Raw genomic sequence first — 27,854 nt, forward strand, 5'->3', positions numbered from 1 at the left:
AAAGTAAAAAAAACAAAAACAAAGAAAGGATCTCTGAATATTTTTTATATTCAAAACAAATTTTGATTTAGTTGAATGTCTGACCCTTTCTTCCATGCCTACTGTTTATATTCAAATGATTTAGATTGACGTGTAATATGTGGGAAGCTAATTTTAAGTTTGAATATTAATTTAAAAGCTTTGTTATGTGAATGTTCAGTTGCAACATTCACAATTATTGATGTGTTGGTTAACAAGTCATGTGTAATGCTGGGTCATATATTTTCTTTTCTTAAACAAAGCATATATTCTGGGAAATGCACATCAAAGGGGTGTAGAATATTCATGAATTTAGACTGAAGTCACAAAATAATTTTAGCCAAAAAGAAAAAAGGAAACATTTAAAAAAAAAAATCAAAACATTTCAGTTGAATAATTTCTAAATCAAATGTTTCATCTGGGAAATGTTGAAGTACTGTATTTTTTTCTGCATTTTTAATGATTTTGTTGTTGTTTCAAAAGCATCTTGGGTATAAAATTGACCCAAAATAAATTTGAAGAAAGTACAAAGGATAAGCATCCCAAAACTGGAGGAGGGGGTAGTATTTTGAGTCAACTATTTCTTGGGTTGACCAGAGCAATTTTTTTCCCCACTAAAGAATTTTTAAAAGTTTCTACTTCAATTCACACCATTTTCTTATTTTTTATTTAATTTAATTTTTTGGGCTTATTTACCCAAAATCCACCCACCCAAAATCCAATTATTTGTCCAGTTCCTGTCAAACCATATTTTTCTGTATGCTGCAGGGGATATATGTGTGTCCAATCACTAGTCCATGAATTTTGTCTCTGCATGCAACAGTGTTGAGACCTGTGCTGGAATAGAACAATTTGTTTAAAACTCTGGACAGAAATGAATGTCAAAACTTGGGAAGACTGTAAAAGACTAGCAACGTACAATTCATAGGTTTGAAGAAAAATATCTTTACAGTTAGTGGCTAAAGGTCTTGACCCATTTACGTCAAACATATCAGACAGTATTTAATTTTGTTAGACCTTCACAGGGAATGCTATTTAAAAAGGCGTAACAAGATCCAATGGTTAGAAGATAGAACCTGCCAAATTTGCAGTCATTGGAACAAACAAACCAAGGAACTGCTTCCATTTCCCATTTCTTGAAGACTCCAAATTAACTTGAGTGAATAGAGAAAATATTTTAGTTAAATAATTAATTGAGCCGAACACAGCTGTAATTGAATGATAGTCTATGGCCTGTGTTACACAGACTAAATGATCTTCAGAGCCTTTTGTCCTTCAAATCCCTGAATCTATGAATTTTGAAGTTTATATTTAATTATAAAATTGCTATATGGGCCAGTTCCACTGCATTCATTAATTACAGAAACTATTTAGTCAGAGAAAAGAAAGCAAAATCAGCCCAAACTGCAAAGAATAACTCTTCAGTCTTCTCCAAACCAAGAAATATTACATTATTTACAGATTTCTTCAGTGAATAACTAATAAACCCAAAAATATTGCAGTCTATTTGAGACAATTTGCAAAGAGAAAACAAAGCAAAAGTCTTCAGATAAATTATTCATTTGAATTAGTCACTTAGCTCTAGTAAGGAATGTAGACTTTTTGAAAATATGTGGCAAGGGGATTCACGCTTAAAGTGGTTGAAGCAAAAACAGTTTGCTTTCCTATAGCACTTTTTATCCCATGTTCTCAAAGCACTGAAGTATTAATTATGCTGAATATTAATTTTATCCATTTTACCTTTCAATAACTGATGACTTGCCCATAATCACACACAGTGAGTGAACATCAAAGCTGAAAATCTTTCTCTGGCAGTCCCTTGCATTCGAGGATGATTGCCTTCCATGAGTGTCTTATTTGTGGGTCTGAAGATGGTTGATGAGGCCAATTCAAGATTGACACACTCCGCTGCAACTCAGGCACGTGTTTCCATGTGGGGCGAGTGGCTTTGCATTCTGACATGCTATTTTTACCACTCCCACTTTTCCATCTCTTGCCTTCATTGTAAAGTTCCAAAATACTGAGATTCTTGCAGCAGATTCTTTCTCTTGCAAGCAGACCTGGGTAATTTGAGGTGGTTCTAAGTAATAGTCTCCCATGTTTTGATGTCAATTTTGCATTTGTCCTTTAAAGTACTTTCTCTGCCCTCCTATGTGTACGCCATGACTGAGCTGGGAGAATAAAATTTCTTTCAGGAGTCTGGAGTCAAGCATCCAGATGACAAGGCTGACCCAGAGAACGTGAAAGCAGATGATCATTGTCTTGACACTTGTAGTTTTTGCCTGCAAGAGGACACTGATGTTGGTGCGTCTATCTTCCCATTAGATTCAAAGGATCTTCCTTCAGGCAACATTGATGGTACTTCTTCAGTAACTTGTATCTCCTGTATGTTGTCCATGTCTGAGCTCTATACAGACATGGGTATCACAACTGGCTGATATACCATGAGCTTGGTTTCAGATCTGATGTTGCAATCTCTGAATACCAGTTCTTCAGGTGTTCAAAGGTTGAACTTGTACCTTTGAGGTGATATTGGATTTCTTTGTTGATGTCAGCCTTCTATGAGAGATTACTCCCAAGGTACAGGAAATGCTCAACCTTCTCTAGTCTTACCTTGAATCTAGATTATCAGCGCTGGGAACTTTTCATTAAGATCTTGCTGATGAAGGAACTTAATCTTCTAAATGTCCCAGTTTCTTTTTTGCCTCGGTAAAGATGTTGATGATTGCCTGAAGGTCTACTTCTATGTAAGCACACACTACAGTATCATCAGTGTACTGGAGCTCAATGATTGAGGTTAATGCAGTCTTGGTTTTGGCTCGGAGATTAAATAGTTTACCATCCATTTAGTAGTTTAGCTCCACTCTGGCTGGAAGCTTGATGGTGGTCAGATTTAGCATTACAGTAAGCAATATCAAGAAGAGTTTTGGAGCAATGATGCAGCCTTGCTTAACTCCCATCTTAACCTCAAAGTGATCTGTCATGGAGTAGACAAAGAATCGTGACAAATTGTGGTTGGCAAATGTACTTCAAAAGTATCCTCTACGGAGCTTCTTAGTTGACAGACTTGAAGGCTTTCATGAGTTCAAAGAAGGCCATGTACAAGGGTTTATGTTGTTCCTGGCATTTTTCCTGTAGCTGGCAAGCTGTAAAGATCATGAGCATAACAGATGTACCTCTTGATGCCTTAAACTCACACTGATGTTTCCAGAAGGAGCTCTTCAGAAAGTGGAAGGAGATGATTCAGGAAGGCTATCGCAATGATCTTTCCTGTGGTGGACAGCAAGGTGATCGCTCTATCATTTCCACAATCAGACTGGTCTCCCTGAAAATTATCAGGATCATGGCATCCCTGAGGTCATCTGGGATTTCCTCATTATTAAGATGAAGGCATGGAGCTGTGATGTGCACTCCTTCCCCTCCCCCCCTTGAAGATTTCCATGGGGAATTCATCAGTTCCAGGTGCCCTGTCATTCTTCATCCTCATGATGGCTTTCTTTACCTTATCGAGGGATTCTGGGATTGTCTCTGAGTGGGTATTGCGGGATGGAGTTCAGAACACTCTCATCAACAACAGTCTTGATTGAGGTGTCCAAAATGCTCCTTTCAATGGGCTCCCCTTTCCTTAATCAGGTCTCCTTCATCCTAAGGTCTCAAGGTAGCTGTCCCTTGAGTGTTTGGACCATAGGTGGTTTTGGTGGCATTGAAAAAATATGCTTATTGTGGATGCCAGTGAGTTGTTGAATCTCCTTTGCCTTGTCTTCACACCAGCTGTTTTTCATATTATGGGTACTCCTTTAGATCTCTGCCTTGGCTTTTTCAGTTTCTTTTGCTTGGAGTTGATGTCACTCTGCCAAGCACAAAATGGCAACTCTCAGATCTCCTGGTCATTCTCATCAAACCAATATTGATGTTCCCTGATAAAGAATCTAAGTGTCTCTTCAAAGAAGCTGATGACAATGGACTTGAAAGCACCCTAGGTGTTGCAGACATTCTTCCATTGTTGTTGATTGGAATTTGCCAGTGCTTTGAGCTGCCCATCTCCCACTGCCTGAATCTCATTCAGTGCAGCAACATGGGTGTTGTGTCACCTGAGTTCTCAAGCCATGACTACAGTAAAGGATTCTGGACATTCACTATTCAGATTGTTCATGAGGGTCCTGATTTTCCAGGTCCCAAAACTGATTGCATATCTTCACTGATTTCTACTACAACAAAGATAATCGCACTGGATGTGGATATTTAGTTAGGAAGAAGGTGAACAGGCTATATTTAGTGCACCTTTTCTATCACCCTCCCCATGCCGAGTGAGCACAGTGGATCCTGAAGAGGGCTGCTCAGTCACAGTTACAGTGTATCATACTCCTGCCTTGTCCCAGTGCTAGACAGCCTACATGTAACTTTCACCTTCATGTCAGTGCAAGACTAGGAGCTTCCAGACCTCACATTTTGCTTTCATTATCCACTTCTGATCACCAAAGGGTACCATTGCCCACTTGCTCTCATTGTCCACTAGCTGATCACCAAAGGGCTTGAAAAATAAAGTCATTTTTATGGAAGATGCCTGTGCATGATGTCTCTTATCATAGAGAAGCTGTTTCACATAAGCTTCCACACAGTTCTTGACAGGATGGGAACTTAATCCAGTGGCAAGGAGGCCAAGGCAATTGGGAATTTTGTTCCATTGCATCCTCTGTCCACCTTCACAGTTGTTGAGATTCTAACATCTTTTTCTTCATGCTTCACCACTAAAGGCTTGTCGACTCAGGGCTGGACAGGCTTATTATAGAGGGACCTGTACTTGACATATTACAGCATCATCAGAGGATATATGGGGATTTTCAAGAGGGTCTAGTTCTGTGTCCACTGGGGAGTGCTCAGCGGACTCGGCGACTGGTACCTCGTAGGTCTGGGGGGGCACCTGAGATCTGCCCATAGCTGATTGCCAAGCTGGGGGGGCTGAGGGGGCCTGGAAGTGGACCAGAAATACTTCTGGTCCACTGCCAAGCATGCGGGGGGCCTCCCTGCACTCTTGTGGGATTCTCCATCTACCCCAGCAACGCAGCATTCACGAGCCATGCCTCAAGGTATGTAGAAAAAACTGTTTAAAGCTGTGTCTGTGGCCGTATCACTGGTTCTCTGAATCAGCATCGAATTTTCAGATGTAGATTTAACCAGATTGAATTGGGGACAGTGATTCAAATCAATGGATTGAATCACTGTCCCTGATTCAGGCCAAATCCAAATCTGAATTGAATACGGCCCGTTTCAGACACTCCTACTGTGGACTTACTGAATCGCAGTAAAGATCTGTCACCAGAAACTGAGAATAAAACCGAGCCCTGTGCCTTCACCATTAACTATTCTTCCTGCTAGTATTCTTTTAGGCTATGCTGACCTGTCACATTTCTACAGTGCTGCACTCCTATTGGACCTTTCATCCAGGAATCTCAGAAATTATCTGTGAAATACTGTAGGCCAGTGTTACTCAAAGTGTTCCTTATAGTTTTATATTTCCTGGAGATTAAGGCAAAAGGAGAACAAGAGAAGTCTCCTTAAGGTTTTTTCTGAATTGTTATCTTTCATTTATTCTTTTATCCCGATTCAGAAAGCTCCTCAGCTAGTTCATTAAAAGCTGCTAGATGCTAGATTTCAGGGCTTATTGATTTGAAAATGTTAATTTTAGCACATGTTGCCTTCTATTCTCCTTTGTTGCAGATGGCAAATTTTGTATTTTATCCACAATGTCAAATGAAATGATACAGTTTTCTTTTCATTACAAATATAAAAACAAAGTGCTTATGTCTATTTCTACTTTACGATTTAAAGGTTTTTTTTCAATGGTCTTATGACTACAGATTTCTCAGTTGCTATTTATGTTTTAAGAATATTTTCTTTAACCTCAGTGGCCATTGTTAGTTCCTAATCAATGGCATACATTTCAAATGTGTACTTTACAGGTTGCCATTTATTTACCTTTTTTTTTTTTTTCTTTTTATGTATCTATCTTTTTGAATTTTAGTACCACTTCTACCACTTTTATCCAGCATGGTTTTCTGTCCAATGTAAATTTTTTCACATCTGTGGAATCCTGGTATTTGGAGTATTTATTTGGATGTCCCTGAATATTTCCCAACTTAAAAGTAGTGAAGCACGTTTCCAAGCTGTGATGAATATGGATCTTGATGGTTTTCCTTGAAATACAGGCACTCAGAAATGTTACATAAAAGATAACTGCTATAGCCTAATGAGTATGAAAAGAGGAAAAGTAGAAGCACCTAGTTAAAACATTGTTTAAAAATCTGTAGACTTTCTTTTAACTGAATCCATTTCTGATGCAAAATACACTTTTATGTGAACAGAATATAGATCTATAAGATGCCAATACTGTAGTTACAAAAAAAAGGGACACAATTTGAATATATTAGAAGCATGGTATGTTACTTTTTTCCATATAGAAAGAGCTTACTGTAAGGGTTCATTCATGAAATTAAACATCCTAGAGTAGTTAAACAGGAATCTTACCCCAAAGCAAGTGTAAAAGCCATGTGAATATTAAAAAGACAGACGGTATGCATAGATAGCAATAGAAACATGGGTGGATCAATGAGCTCCATCAGCTCTTATCTTTTAAAGTACTTAGCTTTGAAGGGAAAAAAGAGTTACTTTAGCTACAAGGAAGTGATTATTCTCATGAGAAATCAGATTCAGCACTCTTATTTTTTTCTTTTATTAAGCCACATCAATAACACTGTCGGATAATATTTTCCTTAAAGTAAATGCACTGCAAGCATTATTAGTGTGATCATGATTCTAACAGCAGCACAATAAAAGGGAAGGCATGCTTTATAGCTCACTTTACCATCTTAATAACATTTAAATAATGATATATGTGTTCTGACAAGGCACAATAATTGCAAAAAAAAACACTAAGATAATGTATCTTTGAGCTTTTTCCCTCTTTTCTTTTTTAAAACAAATCAATGAGAAATATAAGAAAGTATAATGCCTTTGATAGAATATGATATTATCTACAAGCTTTTTCCAACCTTAGGAAACCTCATTGCTTCATATTTTTCTGTGTGTTCCATTTATAGTAGAACTGGATAAACATGAGGATTTGTTTTTGCCTCTTAAACTTATTTAGCTATAAATATTATACAAAAAGATTATTGATAGAAATATTTGTGAGAATTTATACTGTTAAGGGATAAAGTAATGTGAATTTGACGATCCTGCATATTAACACAATACAAAATTAAGACTGGAGCTCTGATTCTAGGGATTATATTAATTTAATAAGGAATGGAAATAATTCTATGAAATAATTGTCAGTCAAAACTGACTTTGGTCTTGATCCTGCAGACTTGTGCACATGTTTTATTTTAGGCATTGCACATAAGGCTTGCAGGATTTGAAGTCTTAAATTTTGAATTTCAGATGTCTAATGCTCAGAATGAAAGTTTCTCCCAAACTGTAAACCAAGGTGTCACAACATTTGAACTCTGGGAAAGAACATGGTTGAGGTACTGGGGATAGCAGTAAGATGCAACAAAACACAGCGGCCTGGTAAGTATCTCTCTGAGTGAGATCTATCTGTGTTGAGAGGCCCACAAGACTTGGGGAATGGAGAGTCAGAACAGAAGCAAGAAATTAAGCTACTGACATTGCTAGGGACTGAATTGGAGAGGAAGAGAAGCCTTTATCTTTATTCCAGACTCCATCAAACATTGAACCCAAGGTATGTCTGCCAAAATATATCAGGTTCAATAAAACAGCATTTTTAATGAAAATATCTTACCAAAAATAATTCCCTTATATCCCTTATACTCCTTGAGGCATTTTAAAAACATGAGCCTTTGTGAAAAGAAACATAAATAAATAAATAAATAAAAATAAAACTGAATAAATGATTTGCTGTAAATTATAAATTATTTGCTCAATTTTGCAATTGACTTTCTTCAATACTGATGTTCTCCACTACTAAAATTTGTATATGTAGACATTAGTATTTAATGCAGTAGCTTGGCAATGAACTATTTTTATGTTTAGTGTATAGCCAACAGATAAGCCGATCAATTTTCCTAATGTGGTAGTTACTACGGTTAATTGAAATACTAGTTAAGAGAACTGGAGACAGAACAGTAGCTTTTTACAATGGATGGTCACCATTGTGTTAATGAATGTAAACCAATTTGCAAAGGCTATTAGGTAAAAAGAAAAAGAAAATAGCTTAGCATTCACTTGGTGCACCCATTTTGGAGGAACAGTAACACTGGAGCTTATAAGATACTGTGAATCTGGGTCTTATCCAGCTATCACTGAATCCAACAACAATTTTTTTCATAGCCATTAACATGTAAACTGGACTGGGCATTTTTTTTTAAATATTAGAATGAAAACAGATTGGGGGATAGCAAATATAAAATGTATCATAAATCTATGTGAGGGGATTATAATAAGATACTTTCAACCCAAAGTCAAACATGGCTAATTTTTAAGCTGAAACAGGAGAGCTATACGAGGTTGCCTATCTACACAATTTCTGGGTTGGTTCTCTGGTGCAAAAGAGCTGAAATGAGAGGATTAGAGAATAAAGAACCTGAATCCATAAAGGATATATTGGAAAAGAAGCTGAGTGAAACTGTACTAAATTTAATTGACTATGCAGAGGATGAACAGGTCAACAGAGGCTATGTAAGAAAAAAAAAATCATTGTAGAATATAGCATATAGTTTGGGTATGTGACTGCTAAGGGAAGAATGGGCAGAGACTTTGGGGAGTGAGGCTAAACTATTTGTTTCACTTTGAGTTCAGTGCAAGAGAAAAGGTATAAGCTGTCTATTATTATCAGAGGTATTGCAAGCTTATTCAATGCCTGAGGCAGCACTGACTTCCTACCACAGCAGAGTGCGGATGGCTGGGTGGGAGGACGAGAAAGGAAGTCTTACTTACCTGTATACTGCAGGCAGCTGCTGCTGCTCCAGCTGGTGAGGCAGTGTCAGCTTGGATGGTACTATCACCATGGCATGGTCTCCCTAGGAATCACCCCTGGCTCCCCATTTTCTCTGCTACCACTCTGGATATGCCATTGTGTGCAGGGCTGCACCTGCACTGACAAAACTTCCTGGGCACGATTGTGTTCACCCAACTCATCCCTCCCCCCCCCCCCCAGAAACACTGCTGAACTCCTATGGTGGAGCAGTGCAGGGTGCCTCTGCTGTGGCAAAGACTCCTTGGGGGGGTGGGGAGGGGAAGGATACTAGAAACCCCTCATAGTTGATGGCCAGGGCTGTTCCCCTGGCTGCCCACACCCAGTTACAATACTGATTATTATAATTATGGCTGCTGCTGTTGTTATATCTGATTTCTACTTTTATCATTAAATTCCTGGAGATAGGGTGAGAAATATACAGAAGAAAAGAAGGGAAGAACTAAAAGCTGGTATGCACCAAGCCAATTTGTAACTGAAAATGATTTTTGGTGGCACTGCAATAGATACATGAAGCTCTAGTCTGTGACTTCTCCCCTCCCCACACACACTTCAAAAGACAATGCATTATTTTAACCACTAAATATATTTGATTCAAGTGGAATGTTTGATAAAAATGAGTTGAAACCCATTAAGCTTACTTAATCATGATTTAAGGTGTACAACTGAGAAACATGAGAACAGAATATCTAGGACATGCAGGATAAAATAGCAGACATAAATACACGAGATCATAAACCACGTAAACAGATAGGAAGACAAAAGGGAAACAGAAATTTCCAGAGTACTGGAGAAGAAACTGATAACAGTCTGAGATATCTAGGGAGAGATCAAATGGGATGCAGGAACCAAAAGATGAGTACAATCACTCTGAAAGCATGAAGTCCTGTAGAAAAGAAGATAAATACATCTAGACCTAGATCTAGAGTTTATCCTTGTCTTGCAAAAGGGCTCATGTACACACCACGATTTTTGCCCTTTTATGCATTGCAACTGTGTGTCTGTTTGCACAAGTGGGATTTCCTGATGCTTTAAAAGTCTTTCTTGTGCAATAAACTAAAACTCCTTGGATGTAGTTTAGTTTGACTCACCAGGAATTAAAGCACCACACCCATGGATTCCTTGTGTGTAAACACAAAGGTACATAAAGAAGTGTAATGAGCTGCTTTGTCCACCAGATGGTAGTGTGACTTTTTTGTAGTTCACTCTTTTGAATTGCTGCCACTTCTGAATCGCTTCTGCTTATTTTATTTTTTTCTTGCATGGTGTGCCAGCTCTCTGCTTCCACAGCTATGTGATGAGGCATGCGGGCTGGGGGTGCAGCACTGGGCTATCCTGCTCTCCTATAGCACCAGCCAGGGACCCAGCTTAATTCATTTGAAAACCTAATGCGTATAAACATGGATGCGATGCTCCAAAATAAACAAGCTTAAATTTTATAAACCTATTTAATTTAATGAGGATTAAAACCCACGGTGTGTACAAGTGTCCAAAGAGTCCAGAATCAAAGTGTCTCAGAAGCCTTCTGGACTATCAAGTCCAGTCCCTAATTTCTGTATTACCTGGCCTAACTTCTGAGCATCTGCCCCAGGAAGGCAATCAGAATAACCCAGATAGGTATCTATGATTCCCATGGAGCCAACAAAGAAACTTTGAAGAGTCCAAAAGCCATTCACCATTCAGACATGACCAGGCACCTTCTGGAGGAAGTATTAAGCAAACCACCAAAGGGCGATTCAGAAAATCTGGAGACAACAGAGGCAATGATAACTGTTCAAGCTCAGGGAAGTGTCTGAACTTTTGCCCCTCTCTGCAGACTAGATGCTTTACTCAGGCACCCATTTGAGTCATACACCTTTTGCTTGCAATTTGGAATGCATTAATCCATGTTTGAAGATGGCCACACGGTTTCTGGTGATAGGTGATTAAGAATACTCTTCACTCATAGCCTTCTAGCCTACTGGTTACACCATTTGTTCAGGAAGGGGAAGGATTTGGAGTTGACTCTTCTCCCCCTTAGGGAATATGAATCCACAACATGCACTTCCCTAGAAAAAAGTCCCCATCAGAGAGCTGGTAGGGGCATGGTTCACTTCTCCTGTTGAAACCAAGTCATTGAGCAGACAAGAACGAAAGGGCCACAGGACAAACGAGAGCTTGCTTCTGTTGTGAGGTTGCTTTCCCTGACAAAAGGGATGGGAATTTAGAAGCCTAAACTGTTCTTAGTGGTGACAAATGACAGAACACAGAGCGATGGTCTCAGGTTGCAGCAAGGGAGGTTTAGGTTAAATATTAGGAAAAACTCTCTCACTAGGTGGGTATTAAAGCACTGGAACAGGTTACCTAGAGAGGTGTTGGAATCTCCTTTCTTGGAGGTTTTTAAGGCCCAGCTCAAAAAATCCCTGGCTGAAATGATCTAGTTGGGGATGGTCCTGCTTTGAGAAGGGAATTGGAGTAGAGGGCCTCCTGAGGTCCCTTCCAACCCTAATTTTCTATGATTCAATGAGTCCCTGCTTCCAGTGGTTGCATCCTAACCACTAGGGCCCATTTTTCTTGTCCTTCTTCTGCCCCATGACTCTCGCATTCTTGGGTGTACATTGTGCTTTCACCTGGCCTATTCTATCGCACTCTCTCAGAGGACATGCAGATTCAAATCTTCTCAGGTTTGGTGAGAGGGAGAGTTAACCTAGGGCTCCCACATCCCTAACCACAAAGCTATTGAGCAAAAGGTGGGAACCACAAACACAGGCTTTGTGAATTGGTCAGGGTTTGGTCAGTTATTATCATGGTCCTCTTTAGGAAATTAGGGTAAGCTTGGCTACCTTCTAGGTCCAGTATGAATTCGTCCTATGCTTATCAGGGAATTAACTAGGTTAACTAGGTATGCTCTGGCTGTCTCTGTGCATATGCACAGGTACAGGTATAGCTGCATAGGAGTCAATGCAGTCCCAAGGAAGTGTGAAGTAGATTTTGCCCAGAATAAGATTTTAAAGTGCTGGCATTGTTTGAGTTTGATTTGCTGATTTGGCTCAGGAGCTAATTTCCACCTACATCCCATTAAGACCGACTGAGACCATTTGAATGGGGCCTAATGTTTCTAATTGCAAAAAAGTTGTGTTGTAATTTAGTATATAATTTAGCAAATGAGAGTTCATTGTTCTGCACTGCTATTTTGTCCATTCGAGCACTAAAGCACAGGCTTATCTTTAAGCCTGGATTTAAAGATAAACCTGAATTTAAAGATAAATTCAGAGATAAGTGCTTTCCTGGATTAGGGCCAACATATTGTGTACCTTGTAGCCTGGCACTTTCAACCATTACTCATATTAGCTCATTTTTATTACAACAGACTCATAATTCATTACACACAATGTAAATTTAAATATACATATAAAGGTATCTATATAGACAGACAGACAACAGATGGATGGATGGATAAGAATACACAATCCCCAATCCCTAAATCAAAATATTTACGTTATATGTTGTTGAGAAACAAGAAAGGACAACACCATTATGAAAAAAAATAATGAAAAAATAAAATATGCAAAACAGGGCAAATACATACATGAATAATATTTTAAATGGTAACTAGGCCACCCTAAAATATGTCTGTAATTCTTTGGTTTGGATGAAAAGTTTCTTTCAGCAGTACTGCTGAAAGAAAACTATCTTTTTAGAGATACTGCATAGCTATGAAACTTGAATTTGAACACTGCATAGCACCCACCCATAATTCATTCTCTATTCAAGCTGAGGGGTGTGTGACTGATAGGGAGAGAATTCAGAAGCATGAAAGATGGAGAGAGATTATAAGTAATAATGCATGGAGGGGCAAAAGGAATACACAGAGAGAGAGACTGAGAAAGGGCAATGGTAGATAGAAGGTAGAAAAGGATTGAATAAAAGTGAGCATGTAGTTAGACATTACAGTTAGTACCTGTAAACTCCAAGGAATGTTAGTTGGTATTAAAGTTAACATGTGCTGTAAACAGGCACACCTTATAAGTTAATCCCCTCGCTAACATGCACAGCACAGCTCTGACCTGCCAAGTCTGCTCCATGCCTGCCCTGCTTGTTGGCTCTCTAGCCAATTCCCATAGAAACTGCCTGGCAGCAACCCTCCCCCCACTATCTCGCTCCTCCATTTCCTCCCTTGCCCTTTCCCCTTCTCCTTTCACTTCCCATCCCCCACTACCCCACCAGCTTCCTCCTTCTTCCCCCTTCCCCCCCACTCTGCCACCACTGCTCAGTTGTGCTGGTTGTAAAAACCATGACATAAAAGTCCAGGAGAATAGCTAGACCGCCTCAGAGCCTTCTGCAATAAAATGACCAATTTGCAATCTTTTGTATCTCAGTGGAGCAGGCTAACATTATGGCAACCTGAGCTGGGTAGAAAAATTCAGATAATCTTTGCCTAAAGTGGTGTAACTTTAAGATGCTTAGGGGGCATTTAGTACATGTTAATGAGCTAATGTAGAGGCACTCACATGTTAAATGCGCTTAATATGGTTTGAGTGTAAGCTATAACTTCACACTGAGACTGAGCTGAATTGGGAGAGACCATGTTCACATCCTTTAAACTGAAGTTCATTTATGCACCAGGGAAAAATAATTAGAAGAACATTGGTTTGGGATATCAACCTACTGTCATTAACTTCAGCAGGAGCTTCAATATCGTACACCTCTGAAAAATGGGTGCAAAGTGTCTAAAATTTGGAATGTAAAAAGCAGGATATTACAACCATTTTTGAAAACATATTCAATTTCTGAAAATATGTCTATAGAGAAATCAAAATAATAGGTACTAAAGCCGATGAGAATTTGGACTCTCCATCCTAAAAAACTGAATTCTGCATTTCAAAACTTGCTTTCATCCTAAATTGAGCCAAAAATAAATAAATCTCAGATTTGTAAAACAGTTTTGTAAAACAAAATATTCTGTTTTGACTTTGGTGTTTCAACTTTTTATATTATATAATAACATAAAAGTCCAAATAAATCCAATTAGAATGTCAACTTTATAAGAAAAAAAGCTGTTTCCCTTTGAAACATTTGAATTTGTGTTAGTGTTTTCCAGTAGACAATGTGTTCATTGGCAAATTCTTGACAAACTGTGCTAAGTATATTTGATAACTGCGTTTCTGATGTATAAAAAATGATTACAGTACAGCAACAAATTTATCAGTCTAAGGCCAAATGACCTGCCTCTGCCAAATAATGTCAGTGATGAGGAAGTATAATGTTCAAATTTTAAAATAAATTTATTCAGTATTGCTATTTATCATTAAAATGATGGAAATTAAAGTTTATTGGACACAGGAGACCTAAAGAATGTTGTTCAAAGGAAATATTATCCTCTACCCATGATAGAGGAAATTACAAGCAAGTTTCTTGTATTATACTATATGGTTTATTATTCAACTGCTGATATGAGATCAGGATTATGTTAGCTAAAATGAAAAGATAAGAGTTCAAATTCTATACATCTGATACTCTGCTTGGGGCCAGTAGTTTTATATATGCCTTTCAGAATAAATGTGTCTTCAGAAGTTTTTTGTGAAGACTCTTCCTTGAGTTAGTTAATTGTTTAAGACATTGAAATGGAAACATTCAGAGAAAATATTAAAGTTTGGGATAAGGGGTGGGTAGTAACAAAAAACAATTTTAGCTCTCACTGGGTGGCTCTATACAAGATTATTTACTGCGCAGTAGACCAATTTACTGCATGGTAAATGTCACTGTCTATGTGTGCAGAAGCTTACTGCACAGTAAACTGGTCTATTCCATGGTTAATTTTCTACCTACAGAGGCAGGTAGCAAATTGGCTGCAGAGTAGTTACTGCACAGTAAGGGACATGAAGACAAATGGCTAGGAACAAATTTTCTCCTGGCCATCCAAAAGTAAATGGGGGTGGAAGCTTGCTTACTGCCCCCAGAAGCTGTCTGCTGCCAGGGTGGGCTGTGGTGGCAGAGACCAGGCTGGAACAACGTCCCCCTACCCCAGAAGCAAAGAGCTCCCAGCCCCAGCTCTGTGATCAGAATGGGAGCTGGGAAATTGTTCCCTGCCCCTGGGAGCTGCCTGCTGCCGGGGTGGGCTATGATGGCTGTGCCCATGCTGAGACAATGTCCTCTGCCCTGGCAGCAGGGAGGTCTTGGCTTCATAAGCAGACCTGGGGCTGGGAGATTGCTCCCTGCCCCGGGAGGTCCCTGCTGGTGGGGCAGGGGGACATTGTCCTGGCTCGGGCTTCACCATTGGAGGCCACCCCAGCAGCAAGCAGCTTCGGGGGTTAGGGAGCAATCTCCCAGACCCCATTCCAATTACAGAGCCAGGGCCAGGAGCTCTCTGCAAAGGAAGAGTTCCCCACCAGGCTGGAGCTAGCTGGGACCTGCCGCAGACCAGAACAGCTTCCAGTCAGCCCCAGGCTGCACGGAGAAGTTTTCATGAGCATTCCAAGTCCCAGCCAGCTCTGGGATGCAAGTGCAGACTTCCCTGTGCAGCCTAGGTCTGGCCAGTAACTGTCTGAGTTTGAGGGAGGTCCAGGTCCCACAGCTCTTTGCCAGCCCCATGCCCCCACAGGGAGATCAAAGCACAGGACTTGGAAGGAGCTGTGGTGGATGGGCAGGTCCCATCCCCCTGCTCCAAAATGCTGGTGGGGCAGCTGGTAGTGAGCCACTGGGTAGAGGGCAATCTCTCAGCCCCCGCCAGGAGGCAGCTGTCTCTGACCCTGTGCTCCCTTCCAGCCCCTGGACTAGTACCTAAGACAAACCTGGAGCTCCCCCTGGCCGCTGCAGGGGGCAGAGCACGGTGGAAGCAAATATGCTCCCAAGAGGGAGTGCGTGTAGACGGGCTCCCCCATAGACTTATTATACAATATTTTTACTGTGAAGTAAGCCTACTTTGAATTTATTACACATGTAGATGGACCCACTACATACTCAGCAGACCCAAAGAAAAGTCGCACAAATATTGCAAGTATCACAGTTAAAATCAAATCACCCGTGCTTCATTTGGATTGGCTGTTGTGCAGACATTATCATCAGTACAATTTATGAGAAATCCTACTTTTCCCATTAACTATTTCATAGACATTAGGGCTGGAAGGGACCTCAAAAGATCTTTGAGTCCAGCCCCCTGCCCCAGAGGCAGGAAGTCACCGGGGCCATAGGATCCCAGCAAGATAAACATCCAAATTTCTCTTGAAGGCATTCAAAGTAGGTGTTTGAACCACCTCTGGTGGCAGTCTATTCCAGACCTTGTGGACTCGAACAGTAAAGAAGTTCTTCCTTATGCCCAGCCTGAAATGGTCCTGGAGGAGTTCATGACCATTTGACCTTGTCATCCCTTGGGGCGCTCTGGTGAACAGATGTTCCCCCAGATCCTTGTGAGTACCCCTGATAAGCTTATAGGCAGCGATCAGATCACCCCTGAGCCTATGCTTTTCCAGGCTGATGAGTCCCATAGCTCTCAGCCTCTCTTCATAAGGTTTGTTTTCCTGACCTCTGATCATGGCTGTCCTCTGCACTCTCTCAACCTTCTCCATATCCTTTTTGAATTGTGGAGCCCAAAACTGGACATAGTACTGTAGCTACGGCCTCACCAAGGCCGAGTACAGTGGGAGAATGACGTCCCGGGATCTGCTTGATAAGCATCTATAGATACAAGCCAGCATTTTGCTCATTTTACTAGCTCCAGCATCACATGGATGGCTCATGCTCATCTTGTGGACAATCATGACCTCCAAGTCCCTTTTGTCCGTAGTGCTACCAGCATAGCACAGCTGAGCCTATAAGCATGCTGTGGGTATTTCTTCCCAAGTGGAGAACCTTGCATTTTTTGTGTTAAACACCATCAGGTTCTCATCTGCCCAGTTCCTAAGCCTGTCAAGTCAGTCTGGATCCCCCTCTTGTCCCCAGGTGTGGACGCTTTACCCCAAAGTTTGGTGTCATTGGCGAACTTGGCCAGTCTGCTTCAGATTCCAATGTCCACATCATTAATGAAGACATTGAATAATATAGGCCCAAGGACATAGCCATGAGGGACCGCACTAGTCACAGTGCACCACAAAGATTGACTTCCATCAACCACCACCCTCTGGACCTGACCACAGAGCCACTTTCTCAGCCAGCAGATCGTGGTGAAGCTGGGGCTGCAGTTGGGCAGTTTTGCTAAGAGGTGATCATGGGATACCAGATGGAAGGCTTTTTTAAAGTCAAGATATATGACATCAATCTCCTCTCCCTTGTCCAGGTGATAGGTCACCTGGTCATAAAAGAAGATAAGATTGGTCAAGCAAAACCTATCCACAACAAACCCATGCTGGCTATCCCTCAGGATGTTGCCATCAGCCAGTCTGTTAAGAATGGCCTCTTTGATAACCTTTTTTAAGACCTTCCCCGGGATAGAGGTCAGGCTGATGGGCCTGTAGTTTTCCAGATCCACTTTCCTCCCTTTCTTGAAGATAGGCATCACATTGGCCTTCTTCCAATCTTCAGGCACTTCACCAAAGCACCAGGAGTTCTTGAAGATCCATGCCGGGGCTGAGCTACAATGCTTGCCAGCTCCTGGGGTGTAAACTGTCAGGGCTGGCTGACTTGAAGGTATCCCGCCTCTCAGGATGTCCCTTCACAAGGTCAGTATTGATGGAGGACAAGGAATGTCCCTCACCCAGGCCTTCCCATCACATAATGGGCAAGGACATCCCTTGGCGCTGGTGAAAAATGGATGCAAAGTACCCATTTAGCACATTGTTTTTTTCCTGGGCGTCAGTTGTCCCATCTAGTTTAGCAGGGGTCTAATGTTACCCTTGCTTTTCCTCCAGCTCCCCATGTAGATAAAAAAGGACTTTTTATTGTCCTTGATACTTTTATTTTGTAGTCAATTATAGGATAGTATCTTCCTCTTTCCTCTGGGTAGAGTTGATTGTGACAGGGGCAAGCTTTCATGCCCCATGGAAGCACCGACCTGCCCTCTGTCTATGGGTCAGCCCCCCTCCCTCTCACTTGCCACACCTTGATTTAATAATTTTGATGTAATAATTAAGCAGGAGGCTGCCCATTATACACCCCGATATTGTGGCTCTGTTCCACCCCTACACCATGGCCCAAGCTTCACAGATGGCATCTCAGGCAGCCAACTCAATCGTTTCCTTCACCCATTAGCTGTGGCCCCTTCCCTGGGACCTTTGGCTTCCCTCTAAGCCCTGGCCACAGATCAGGCCAATCAGGACCCCAAGCTTTTCTGCTCTATAAGGGCATCCCTCACAGTGGGTCCCTGGCCGTTTTGACCCCTATCTGGGTCCTGGCCCCAGCATTGATCAATTGGGTCCCTCAGGTTAGGTCTAAGCTGCCTGCCTGCACTCAGGAATTGGGGTCCCCCATTCCCGACTCAGGTACTTCACAAAGCATGTCTGATCCCATGGGGTCACTCACCCCAGCAGGCTCAGGTGCCTCAAGAAGCTTACCTGGCCTTCCCTGGATTAGACAGATCATATAACCCACCTGAAGGTGAGGCCTTGGGTTAAGGCACCCCTACCCACCTTTCACTGGTTACTGGCATGGCATTTTCCTGGGGTTTTTGCACCACTGAAAGCCCCCACAGACCACCCACTCCTGGCAGGGTGCAGTTTTAGGTCATGCCCAGGACCAGAGCCTCCTGCTCCGACCTGCAAGAAGTTTCCATGGAGCAGTTCAGCCAGGCAGTGTTTCTTGCCTGGCTCCCAGCAGCAAACTGCTCTTGTTTATATAGGTGGCCAGAATTCTAAAATGACTGCCACAATCAAACACTTGCTAAGTGCTCGATCTAGCCCTTAAAGTGGCAGGCACCACTGGTGCCCTGCCACATTTATAAGGTAGGAATGCTGAATAAACCCTATATGAGGTTTAAGGCTCCTCTACAATAAGTTTTTTTTGCAATTTAGTATGGGTCTTCTGTTTTTGAGAATAAAATGTTTAATATGTTTAAGTTTACTACTAGAAATTTGGTAAGATATTTTTGCTTGGTTAAATATAAAATGTACCATTTATTGGTTTATGAATCTAACTGCAATTTTTAAACTGGATTTTCACATTTTTCCACCCTATTTTTAAAGTGGAGATATGCTAAAAATACAGAGAAAGTGAAGACAGAGAGAGGGGATGGTGGGGGGGGGTTCTTTTTTTATGTTCCTCTTCCCTGCCACTTTTTTGTAACAGAATGAGAAAAGAATGAGGGGGAACTAAGAGAAAACTATAAATCAGAGAGAAATTAGGCAAAGACTGAAGTACGATCTTTTTTATTCTGAATTCTTTCATCAGAAAAGGAAAGGTAGGAAATCCTGAGTTAAAAAAAACCCCACAGCAGTATTTGATTAATTCACAAATATCTCCAAATTCCTACCAAATTTGGTTCAAACATCCCTTCAGTAGTGTTTTCATACTTTTCTTCCATATTAAATCTATTATAATCTCAAATGGTAGGAAAAAAACCCCTAAGCCCTTCATAGAATTAAGCCATATTGCTATAGTTGTATAGATTCAAACTATACACAACTCAACAGATGTTTGAAACACGGAACAAGAGGTATAGTTTGTTCTTTCAGTGCTCTGGGCAGGACAGGGAATCGGGGAGAGTATTGTGCCACACACCAGAGAGCAGGGCATTAAGGAGATCAGGAAGGGGGCAGAGTTTAACTTGCCAGAGCATGTGCTCACTGAACTCTGGCTGCTGCTGCTTTGTCAGCAATGGCAGTGGTGGCTCAGGCTGTTGTGATTCCTGCAGGCTTCCTGGGCCATGTGTAGACGAAATAAGGGACATGCATGTACAGCACTTGAAAGTGGACTAAATGCTTTTGCACTGCTTTAATGGTGTTGGTGTTTGCAAGAGTGTGTGGCATATTGTGCCTTAATTACAGCCACTGTAGCAAATTTGGTGACATAATGTGCCTTAAATGACTTGGGGCATGGAGGAGGAGTTTTAGTTTGCCACCCCTACAGCTGTGGAGCAAAGCACTGGGCTCTGTGCAGCTCTGGGGTTCTGCAGGAAGCCCTGCAGGCAGCCTGGTGGCAGCCCAGGAAGCCAGGCTCCGTCCAAGAAAAGCAGCAAGCCTGATCTCCCTCCACCCCTTGGAACCTGTCTGAGCTGCGCGGTGGTCCGGTGCTTCTTTCCATGGCTGTGGTGCCCCCTAGGACCTCCAGAGCCGGGTGCCTGTAGGTGGGTGTCACCTGGGAGGGGCACTGCTGCTGTGGAGGGAAGTATTGCCCCCCGCCACCACAGCCCAGGAACCATTCCACCTGCTGACAGCTTGCCCTCTCCTTCCCACCACCAGATATGCAGGTAAGTCAGCAGGGTGTGTGCAGGAAATGGGGGTTTAAAGGGCCCTAAATTGAAGTGGTATTTTTAAAAACCCATCACTTCAATTTAGGGCCCCCATTTCATCTACACACACCCCTGAACACTGACTGTAGCAGCTTCTGTGAAACTCTGAGCATAACCTGAGCACAACCATTCTAGCCCCCCATGTCACATATCCCTAGTTACACTAATGTAAGGGACAGAGTATTTATGGTAGCTAGCTAAAGTAGTGGCTGCATTGAAGTGTCATCTGCGGTCCCATTTCTAAAGCCGTCTTTAAACAGGCAGACAGGAAAATGCTTGCATTTATCACTATTAAAAAGCCAGATGATGTTCCACTGATGTCTATGCAAAAAAGATTCCTCACACTTGGATCTGTGAAGGTCATTGTAAAAAGTGATTGATCAGGGATCTCTATGATGCCGTTTCTCCTTCCCACACATTCTTTAGAACTGTCTGAGTATACAGTGATTTGCTTCTGGGAAACGTACTTTAGTGAGGATGACTTTCTGCACTATTGACTTACTCCTCTCCCCTTTAATAAAGTGTATAACCAGAGCCAAACATAAAATAATCAATTAAGCCAAATGTCAGCAACATATCTATTTATATTGTGCTGTCTGTTTCCTAGAAAGTTAGTGCACTAGTCATCTACAGAAGGATTACTTCAATTATATTAAAGAAATCCAGGAAATCAGAAAATTGCACAGGCAATCCAGGAAGTATTTGGAGAGTGCAGGAGACAAATTCCTGGTTCAAGTGTAGGTGAGGCCAACTAGGGGCTGTGCTCTTCTTGACCTACTGCTCAAAAACAGGGAAAACTCCATGAGAAGTGTAATAGTGGATGGCAACTTGGGCAGCAGTGACTATGAGATAACCGAGATCAGGATCCTAAGGAAAGAAAGGAAGGAAGGAGAGAAGCAGAGTAAGGACCCTGGACTTCAGAAAAGAATACTTTAATTTACTCATGGAACTAATGGGCAGGATCCCCTGGGAGGTGTAGGTGGCAGAAGGGCAGGGCTAGTTGGGCTTAGCCCCACAACTGCAGGAAGCCCAGGAGTGGACTCTGGGCAGCTGCAGCAGGGGAGGTTGTGCAAAGACTGATGAATATACACTCCTGGGACACCAATGGAGGGGTGCAGAACCCAGCCTGCAGTGGCAGCCACCTCAGCCCTGCACACAGATCCAGGGGGCATGTGCCCCCTGTGCCTGCCCCAGGGGTGCACACAGCAGCCGGAGCATCCCCCTTCCCCCCCCCCCCACACACCCTTGGATGAGCTGCCCAGACTCCAAGCATCCCACAACCCAGCACAGGGCCCCATTCACCCCAGCCCCTGCCCCTACCTTTGCCCCATTCCCTCTCTCACCACTGGGGCCTCAATCTGCCCCACTCACCCCTTCCCCACAACAGACTTACTTGGTGGGGGGAGGGCACATGCATGTGTACATTTCCATGCTCGTGCATTCAGTCCCCTCAATCATATTTTCTTTCTCCGCCTATGCTGGGAGGCCAGTCTGAGGAGGAAAGGAATGCAGGAGAGTTGGTTGTGTTTTAAAGAAGCCTCACTGACACCACAGGAATGAACCATCCTGTTGTTCAGGAAGACTAGCAAGTATGGCAGAAGACTAACTCGGCTTAGCAGGGAACTTTTTTATGAGCTAAAATATAAAAAGGAAGCTTACAAGAAACGTAGACAAACAACTAGGGAAGAGTATAAGAGTATTGTTCAGGCATGCAGGGATGAAATTAGGAAGGAAAAATGACAACTGGAGTTGAAGCTAGCAACAGACACTAAGGATTACAAAAAGGGTTTCTACAAGTATATCAGCAACAAGAGAAAGATCAGGGATCCACAGCCAGTTCCTTACTAAATGGGGGGTGGCAACTGAGAGACAAATGATGCAGAAAAGGCTGAAGTACTCAGTGCCTTTTTCAACTCAGTCTTCACAGGCCAGATCAGCCCCCAGACTACGGGGATCCGCTCCCAGACTATGGGGAGGAGGTGAGCAGCCAACTGTGGCAAAAGAACGGGTGAGGGACTGTTTAGAAAAGCTAGATGTGCACAAGCCCATGAGCTGCACACAATGTACCTAGGGGTGCTGAAGGAGTTGACCAATGTGATTGCTCCAGGGTGGATAAAAATCAACAATTTTTTTTAATTAAAAAAGTCAGATTTTTATTTAAATCATTTTTTCATGTAATTATATTTTTGTTAAGATGCTTTTTTAAAAAAATAACCTATATAAAGATAGTTATAATTTAAGATATATTAAAGCTCACAGATATAATGGAATAGGGATTATAACTTCTAATTATATACTATTTGAGACACTATATTCATGTAACCATTTTAGAAAAATTTTATATATAGGTCACAACAGGCCATGGGCTATATTAGGGGCCCAATCTTATGGGGTGCCCATGAGGCTCCTCTATAGTAAAGATTAAAAAAAACACTATACCCAATGGGACTCAGTGATCAGTCTAGAGGATCCCATGAAGGATCTCTGTGATGTTTAGTTTCAGTTCTCAAGCTGTGGATCAGTCTCTCCAGAGATAATATCCTTGTTAACAGCAGAATATGGAGATGAGAGATAACAGACCTGATTACCCACCCATCAGCCCTCTTCTTTCTTTGCAAGTTTGTTTACAGTCATGCCCTTATTTCTCTCTAAAGGTGCAAAGTTTCAGGAAGTTAAATGAACAGAGGATTGTTGGGGGTGGAGTATATCTGGAATATACTATAAGAGGAATAGTATGGAGATAAATGCAAGGAAAGAGGGGCAGTAGAAACAAAAGATAAACATTTTGAGTGGAATATTCAAGAAATCTTCAGGGATAAGTTTCTGAGCATAGGCAGAGGGAGCAAAAATTATTTGTGGGGCCCGAGGGCATGAGCGCATGTGCTCTCATGCCCTGCCAGCAGGTAAGTCTGTGAGGAAAGGGGCAGGGGGAGGGAGTGGGGCTGGGGCTGGGGCTGGGGCAGGGGCAGGCCCTGCACAGCCGGGACAGGGCATGCGATGGAGCCGTGAGTGGCTTGTCCAGGGAGCACCCAGCACAAGGAGTGTGTGGCAGCTCCTGCCGCTGCATTCACCCAGGGACGGCACAGGGAGTTCATATCCCTAGATCTGCATGCAGGGCAGGGTGGGCTGTGGCTGCTGGCTGGGACTGGGACTGGGGCTGGGGCTGTGCCAGAATGTTTCTGGCAGGGGAGGCTGGGCCATGCTGCACTCAGGGCAGGCAGTGACAGCACTGGGAGGAAGGTTGAATATTTGGGTTATGGTGAATATTTGGGCAGCTGCAGCCCCCACCCCATAGCCTCCCTCCCAGTTCCACTGCCACCTGGCCCCAAGAGCAACCTGTCCCAGCCCCTCCTCCACCAGGAAGAGCCCAGCCCAGCCCTGGCCCCAGCCCACAGCACAACCTGCCCCCTGCTGCCCGTAGATCTGGGGGCACACACTCCTTCCCCACCCATGCCTTCCCAGGGTGCACGTAACAGCAGGAGCCGTGTCCCCCAGCAAATCCACTCATGGCTCTGTCCCATGCCCCGCTCCAACCCTAGTCCTGCTCCCTCTTGCACCCTCCCTTCCCTTCCTGTGCTGCAGCCACTGGAAGCCCACAACTGGGCTGCCTTGCTACCCCTCCACTGCCCCACGTTTGTGGGAGGGTTAAGCCCCATTATCCCCCACCCCCTCTTCTGCTGCCTATGTTTCTGAGTATCCCCATTGATTTGGGATCTAGTGAGGGAATGGTATGGTAGAAGGGAAAACATATCATGGCAGCATAGAAGAGAGAAGAAATCAAAGATGAGAAGAAATCTAAAAGAAAGTGAAGAAAGCCCCAAGTCATAACATGACTGCAGCACTCATGTGATGTCCTCCTAATACAGCATGCCAAAAATATCACCCAAGTATCCATGATTAATTTAGTGAATTGGAGAAAGTTCACCCCCCAAATGACTTCACAAGTATCTACCTCAGTTAGCTTTGGTCAATAAAATAATCAAATCAGAATTCAGTTTTCTGATGTAGCTGCAAAATTAATCTGAAAGAATATCAAAATAAATCACTGCTTTAAAATGAATAGTGTGTACCTTCTAAAAATAAAGCCTACATCTGTCTCTGAGTTGTCAATAATATGTATTAGGGTTATATCAAATAACAAGAATGCACTTTTTGTAGAAAACAATTATTAAATCAAAGCTTCCTAACTGGTGACAAATCATGATTTAAATTGATTTGTTTTAAATCAAATCCACTCTGGATTGTGGAGCCACTGGCTATTATTTTTTCAAACTCATGGCGATCAGGAGAAGTGATTGGAATGGTTGGAAATAGATAAATACAGTGCCAAGAAAGGGAAGAAGGAAGATCTTTGAACTACAGGCCAGTCAGCCTCTCCTCAGTCCCTGGAAAAATCATGCAGCGGGCCATCAAGAAATCCTTTTCTAAGCACTTGGAGAAGAAGGTGATTAGGAACAGACAGCATGGATTCACTAGGGGCAAGTCACGCCTGACCAACCAACATGATTGGTTTCTATGCAGAGATGACTGGCTCTGTGGATGCAGGGAGACCAGTGGATGTGATATAGCTTGAATTTGGCAAGGCTTTTGATACAATCTCCCACAACATTCTCATAAGCAAGCTAAGGAAGTACAGGTTGAATGCATGGACTGTAATGTAAACAGAAAACTAGCTGAATTGTCAGACTCAATGTGTATTATAATCAATGGCTCAATGTTTAGTTGGCAGCTGATATCAGGTGGAGTTGGTCCTGGGGTCAGTTTTGTTCATATCTTCATCGGTGACTTGAAAGATGGCATACAGTGCACCCTCAGCAAGTCTGCAGAAGACACCAAGCTGGGAGGAGTAGCAGATACACTGGAGGGTAGGACTAGGATTCAGATAGACCTCAACATATTGTAGGACTGGACTAAAAGAAATCTCTTGAGGCTCAACAAGGACAAGTGCAAACTCCTGAACTTGGGATGGAACAATCCTATGCAACGGTACAGGCTCGGGACTGACTAACTAAGCAGCAGCTCTGTAGAAAGGGACCTGGGGGTTACAATGAATAATATGCTGAATATGAGCCAACAGTGTGTCCTTTTTGCCAAAAAGGCTAAAAGCATACTGGGCTGCATTAGTAGAGGTGTTGCCGGCACATCAAGGGAAGTGATTATTCCCCTCTGTTCAGCACCCATGAGACCACATCTGGGGTACTATGTCCAGTTTCTAAATCAACTTTAGCATATCTAATAGCTTGGTGGTTAGGAACCACACATGATCAACATGGGATCAAATTCCCAAAGTAGAAGAGGAATTTGAATGCTGTTCCTAGGTTCATTGGGAATGATGGGAACTGCCTCTTCCTTATCCAATTTTGTGAATCCAGAATCTTCATTTTTATTGCTTTTATTCAAGGGCCCAAGGATTAAATATTCCCTTTTCCAGCTAATTTGATTTTTTTTTACCCATCAAACCAAAAACCAAAAACAAAAAGCCAACATAGTCCTATTGCACACCATGCCAGGGCACAACAGCAAGCTGACAAGAGTCTAGGCAGAATTATACTTTGAATGCTGTGCACTTTATGGGGAGAGGGCCTTAAATTATGTAAATTGTCACAGCTCTATTCATGTCAATGGTGCTACTTTGATTTTCATCCCAGGACAAGTATTTGATTGCTAAATCTCCTTGAGCAAGAGGTTGATGGTCCCATTAAAAGATTAGGGTGGTTGTGGTGGGAAGAATCGTCTCAATGACGTCCTCCAAAAAAAGGGCTGATTGTATGCTCAGTGGTGTAATCATAAAATGAAATGTACAAATCATTATCCTTCAAGCTGACCTTAAAAGAATAATTGTGGCTCTGAGTCCAGAAGAAGAAGCAAAGCAATATATAGAATCGAATTATAACTTCAGGGTGATTTAGGTAGGCAGAATGTAGTTACCCAAATTAGAATTTAGCCAGGGTGCCAGGGCTAACACCTAGGGCTCTGCAGGAGGAATTGTCAGCCCACAAAACTGAAAATCTTGGCATGATTCTCAATTGTCTCTTATTTGTTAGTGGTCACCCTAACTCAGTCTGACAAGAGAATGTCTGCAGGTGGGTGTGACTGAGCTGTGTTTGACTGAGAAGGAATATGTTTGCACAACTGCATGAGAATGAAATGTGATGACAAAAGGTCTGCAGAATGGTGTATATGTATAAAATTATGAATCTGAAATTGTAAAACAAACACACTAAAACATTATATCAATATTGTAAAAGTATGAATATTTTTTTAAATACAAAATCATAAACCTGACAACCACTTGATACGGAGCCAAAGTAGTCCAGACTTTGAGGATGTTTTGGATTGAGCCCGTCTTTAAAAATAATATAAGAATGTACATTGGAAACATATTTTTATCCCTTCTCAGAAAAGCCCTAAGGTATTGTGCATGTTTACAAAACTCCTTTAGCTTTAACAGTAATCTTTTTTCTAAATAGCATAGGAAAGTATGCTGCTGTCCATAAAAAAAAAAAATATGATCTTGATTAAGAATACTACCATTTCATGGAACTGAGTTATTAGTTCATCTAGTAGAACTACCATTTGCAGTCTCAAAATATCAAAGCACTCTTGTTTTTCCATTAATTAATATGTATGCATTTACAGTACATTCATATGAAAGTGGTAGCAAACTTCTAACACTGTTATGTGTCCGAGAATATTTGCACAATTTATGTGGTAAGGAATATTGACAAGTGCCAATGTGTGGAGTAAAAGAAATTGACAGTATAAAGCAAGCTTTTATTCCTCACTGTCTATGAGGATTAGAGAAACCAGGCATTGAACACAAGAGAGAGAAATTTTTTTTACCTGATGTAATGGCCTATGTAAATGATGTTTCAGGCAAGCTAGTGGAATTGGCATTCCTAACTGAAAGGAGGTAATTTAAAATCTAAATGCGAGTATTTTCATAACATCTGATGCAGAACAGTGTGTCTAAGTGTTTAACTTTTAAATAACTGGTAATTATATGTAAAGATTTTAAATTATATGAATACATTTTAGGTCACAGGGTTGGTTTCAGGATTCCCAGTCTCCATCCCCAAACACCAATCATTAGAATCCAAATGCCCAATTAATGGTGTGCTACTGAACAGTAAGCGGCTTAACGATTCTAAATGGAAAGGTTCGAAACTAGATAATAACCTTTAGGCTGTAAACAGAGTGGACTTGTCTCTCACTGATTTTAATGTGGTCTGATCATGCAGTCTGTAAATGAAAGACTCTGCCCTGGTTTGCCCATTAATTTGGATTGCTCTCATTTGACTAGTTTGCTATACCACCATCATTACCACAATATTTATAGCACCATAAATGAAGAATGAAAATGCATTGAAAGATGCATAGTTTTTACCTAAATCAGACATCCATTAAAAAATTCCTAGAGATTAAATGAACTGTTTAAAAAAAATCCTAGTCTGTTCTCAAACACATTTTCCATATTGTTCATGAGTT

The sequence above is a fragment of the Crocodylus siamensis genome, chromosome 1, assembly GCF_052110815.1.
Source record: "Crocodylus siamensis isolate JL-2025a chromosome 1, ASM5211081v1, whole genome shotgun sequence".
Taxonomy (NCBI): Eukaryota; Metazoa; Chordata; order Crocodylia; family Crocodylidae; genus Crocodylus; species Crocodylus siamensis.